This window comes from Tupaia chinensis, unplaced genomic scaffold (genome assembly GCF_000334495.1).
Source record: "Tupaia chinensis unplaced genomic scaffold, TupChi_1.0 Scaffold000146_1, whole genome shotgun sequence".
Classification (NCBI taxonomy): domain Eukaryota; kingdom Metazoa; phylum Chordata; class Mammalia; order Scandentia; family Tupaiidae; genus Tupaia; species Tupaia belangeri.
The window spans coordinates 11,701,652-11,706,568 of NW_006159616.1; positions in this window are offsets into that span (position 1 = coordinate 11,701,652).

The window sequence follows — 4,917 nt, forward strand, 5'->3', positions numbered from 1 at the left end:
GAAAGAGCAGGACCTGTGTGCTCCAGCCAGAGGGTGACCACCCCTTCCTGGAGGTCCCCCGGGAGGGTAAGGTACAATGTTGGGCACTCAGGTATTAGGGGTGGGTGGGCAGGGGCATAGGAGAGGTGTTGAAGCAAACTCATTGATTCAATGGCTCAGAAAATGTTTTCTAAAGAATCCATGGGTGCCAAGACGCCAGGCGTTGGGAGACAGTGACCTGAAGCTGCCTCATGCCTGCTCGGCCTGGCTACACCACTCCCTTCCCGGAAAATGCAGCTGTACCAATTGGCAAGGAGAGATTGCCAAGCCAGCCCATAGGAGGGTCAGGGAATCTCTAGCTTTCCCAGGCACTGCCCGAGGGTACTGGATGACACAGCCCAGGAGAGCAGGGAGCCAGCGGCTGTGGGCTGGTGGGGGCACTTAGAGCTAGGGGAGGAGCCACAGATAAAGTGCTTGTTATGGGTGGATACTCCCTAAAAGACATTTTGATGGTTCTAACCCCCAGAACCTCAGGTTGTGACCTTATTTGGAATAGTTTGTTACAACGGTAGGTACTAGACTTGGCGTACTTACAAAGGGGAGAAGAGACACAGAGAAGGAAGACGGCTGAGTGACGTCGGAGGCAGAGACAAATGAAGTAGCTGCTAGTGCCGGCAGCTACCAGGCGCTGAAGGAGGCCAGGAAGATCCTCACCTACAGGTTTCAGGGACAGCATGTCCTGCTGACATCTGGGTGGACTTCCAGTCTCCAGAACTGTGCGACCAGGCAATTCTGTTGTTCTAAGTCTCACGGTCTGTGGTACCTTGTTACAGGTGCCACAGGAAGCTCCCTCTGCCTTGGTCCCTCTGATCCCTGCCTCCTGGTATTCCCGCCCTTGTCTGAGCCCCTCCCTTGAAGTGTGAGCAGGACCGAGGGGCACCCTGCTAATGAACACAGTGCAACAAACGTGATGGGGAGGCGTTTCAAAGACTAGGTTACAAGGAGACTGGTTTCTACAACTTCTCTCTCACACGTTCTCCCTCTCGCTTGACCTAAAAGAAGCCAGCCGTATCTTTATGGCAAGGAGCTGAGGTCTCCAGCTACTGAGAAGGCTTAAGTTCCTTCAGACCTGAGGCTTGCCCACAGGCAGGGAGTGTGCCGAGAAGCAGATCCTCCTCAGCCAAGCCTGTTTTTTTTTTTTTTTAAAGACTTATTTTATTTTATTTAATTAATTAATTAATTTATTTTTAATTTGAGCAGAGAGGGACAGAGCAAGAGAGAAAGAGAGAGGGAAAATGAGAAAGCAAGCTGCCAGGTCTGGGACTTGAACCACGGTCAACCATGTGGGAGTCCAGCGCCCTTAACCACCACGCCACCTGCTGGCCCCCCAAGCCCGTTTTTGAGAGTGGCCCTAGCTAACATTTTAATACTTGTATTTATTTATTTTTATTTTGCCAGAGGGTGCATGTGCCTTCCAGAGAGAAACAAAGAGAATGGGAAAGAGAAAACACCCATCATGGGGAACAGTCACACTGCAATACTTCTCCTTTATTTCTCCCTTCTTTCAGGATTTTGGACATGCGTGCACACGTACCTGGCATGTTTCTCAAGTCACCATGTCTGGGATTGCACCATACAGAGGAGGGGAAAGCACCTTCCAATGGGGTGTTCTCCTACTCCTTTCTCTATCCTGTAGGGCTTTGGAGCACACATACACATGCGCCTCGTGTGTTTTCAAGCTCCCAGTGCCGGGATTCATACTGTGGTTGATCATGTGGGATCCAGCTCCCTTAACTACCAGGCTACAAGATCAGCACCCATTTTTTCTCCCAAGTAATTATTTATTTAATTTTCTTAATTTTAAATTTATTTTATTATTTATTTAATTTTAACTCATTACAGGGCATGTGCACTTACCAGAGTGAGACAGAGACAGAGAGAGGAAGCAAGCTGCCAGATCTGGGATGTGAACTGCAGTTGACCACGTGGAAGTCCAGTGCCTTAACTACCATGCCACCTACTGGCTCCCAGTTTCCATTTTTTTATTTCTTCCATGAGTGAGAGCAAAAGAGAGAGAGAAATAACCAATAGGGTCCCAATACCACAATCTATCTCCAGCCACCTCCAGATTATGGGCAAGTGCAAGCCCAGCACGGGCAGGAAGGTCTCTGACCCTGAATCTGGAACTTTCTCGTGTAGGACTGCTTACAGAGCATTGAGTTTTACTACAGCAGCATTGTCTGGCCCCCTAGTCAACACCTTAACTGCAACTGTGAGAGCCTTGAGCCAGAATTACTCAGCTAAGCAGGACCAGATTCCTGATCCACAGAAACTTTTAGACAGTAGATTTATGTTGTCCTAAGTAGCTACGGTTTGGGGCAATTTGTTACATAGCAATAGTTAACTAGTACACCCACCTCCACCCTGCTCACTCTTTCTTCCAAATATTCTCAAAATCAGACATTACCATCCCTAAATATGCAACAGCATCCTGAGAATGTCAAGGGCACCGGGACCCCACAGGGGGTGCCGCACCTTTCTTTCTCTCTCTCTTGCACTCATGGAACAAATAAATTTAAAAAGTAAAGAATAAAATGAGAAATATCCAGATTCTTAATTCTCCCACTCATCTGCAAGGCTCATTCTGTCATATGAGTAAGGCAGCTTCTTTTCGGGGATATGGAAATAAAGCGTTTGGACCCTCCAGTAGTGAGAGGGTGGGGGCGGGGGGTGGACCTGGGGTTTTGTGTTGCTTTCCTTCTCTCTCACTCCTACAGGCTGGCTTCTAAACACCCCATGAATATGAGCATTCCACACATTCCCCTAAAGTTGAGCAGGGGCATGGAAATGAGGAGAATCCCCGCAGAAGCGGAAGCGATGCTGGTTCTGTCCAGAGCTCTCGGGGCAGCACAGCTGAATTGCCTTTTTCTTGTCTCCCTCCCTCCCACCCCAGACACCTGGATAATAGAAGAGATTCGACAAACAACACTTTTGTTCCACTCCTTTCACTCTGGAAGGAGAAAAGCGACTTTAATAAGAGGAGGTGGGCCGATTTGGAAACTCTCTTGCTGGAACCTTGGAAAGGACTTCCACTTCTTGGGCCACCTACAGACTTTGGAAGTGGCTCTGGACAGCGAGTCAGCATCTGCCCTCAGAGGCTACCTGCTACCTTTCTGGAAGTCTCTGAGGGCATCAAAGGCCCATCTCAAAGGGCATCTCCTGGAGGCAAGCTGTGTGACGCACAAAGCAAGGAGCATGAGTCTCCCAGTGTGGCTGTTTGCTGAATCCTCTTTGCTAATAATAACCCACCAACCAAGCAATTAAACTGTGAGCACATTCCAGGGACTCAGCGGGAAGCGATGAATTTTTGCCCCCAGAGCTCCCATTAGAGTTGCACCAATTTCAGATTCAAGTTGAGTTTGGTTGACCCAAATCAGTTACCTAGAAGAGGATCCCTTTTTCTTTCATCTTAGACTAACATCACCTCTTCTGACCTCTGGCTGTCCTGATTCCCTACCTTGTGGCTATGTAACAGCCTCTCCGCCTGGTTGACCAGTAAGATCACACAGCTGGATCTGGGCCCTCAACACACATTGCCTGCACTTCCAAGGACTGGCTAAAACACACGAGGTGTGTAAATAGGCCATGGGGATTAGATGTAGCCCTTGCCTCGAGACAGTCCGAGCCAGAGAACAACCAAACACTGAGACTTGTCCGGCACAGAGGGCAGGGAAGGGGGAGGGATGCACAGAGGCACCTGAGAGAAAGGGATGGAGGCATGTTTACCTGGGGAGGGTGTTACAGGGTGAAGGGGCAGCGATGCACAAGGGGACTCAGAGTTCATGGGAAAACAGAATTAAAGCCTGAGTTTATCTGGGGGGCAAACATTTTTGAAATCCATGTGTAGTTGTTTCATAATACACATTTTCCATGAGATGGGTTAAGGATCGGGGTGTTAGGGGGGCCAGCAGATGGCATGGTGCTTAAGACACTGGACTCCCACATAGCTGGATCTGGCAGCTTGAAAATCATGTCAGGCCTGTGTGCGTGCATGCCCTAAATCCTGAAAGAGTGGAGGAGAAGTGATTGTGGCATCCCCCGCCCCAGGGTGTGCTTTCTCACTTTCCTTCTGTCTCCAGTGAGCATACAGGCTCTATGAAAAGGACCTAATTACATACCTACACAGATGTTAGTGTCAGACCCAGGGTCCAGTAGTCCTGGTTCTGCCACCTATATGCTCAAAATGGCAGGTCTTCACTCCCTCGAATTTCATGCTTCCCCTAGTATAGGTTGTGCTGAATGGTATAAGCTAACTGTAGTCCAGGGCTTAGCAGGAGAAGGCCTCATTTAATGTGGATGCCTTGCTGCCTGTTCTCTCTCGGCATCCAGGGAAATGGAGACCTTACTGGCTCAGTCACTTGCCTGGCCTCAGAGGGGATCCAGACAGCATTAAGGGAGAGTGTAGGCCACCTCCGCCACCCCGACCTTCCTCCCGCATTTGTCGTGGGAGCTTTCCTGGGCGGGGGGTCATACAAGCTTCAAACTCAAAGAGCCCGAGCTTCTATAAGCAGCAAGGTGAGGCAGCATCCCCCTTAAGCCTGACCCCTCGATACCTTGGAGGAAGGTTGTGCGGACACGGAGGAGGAGGAGCTTTGGAGAGGAGCGACCATGTTCTCCAAACTTTTCTTGGTGTTCCTGGTGGAGAGCTGAGTTCTTGGGATCTTAAATCATATTTGGGGATTAGTTGACTTTGTACTCTAAAAAATAACTCCCTTTCACCTGGCCGCTGAGAAGGGCTGTGGGGGCAAGGGCGGTGAGGCAAGGCGAAGAGGGGCAGGGCTGATGAGTCAGGTGCGAAGCCAGCTGTCCCGAGCTGCCGGAGGCCTGCCATTCCCTCCTCTCCCACCCTTATTTGGAGCCCCTGCTGGCCGAGCCCGC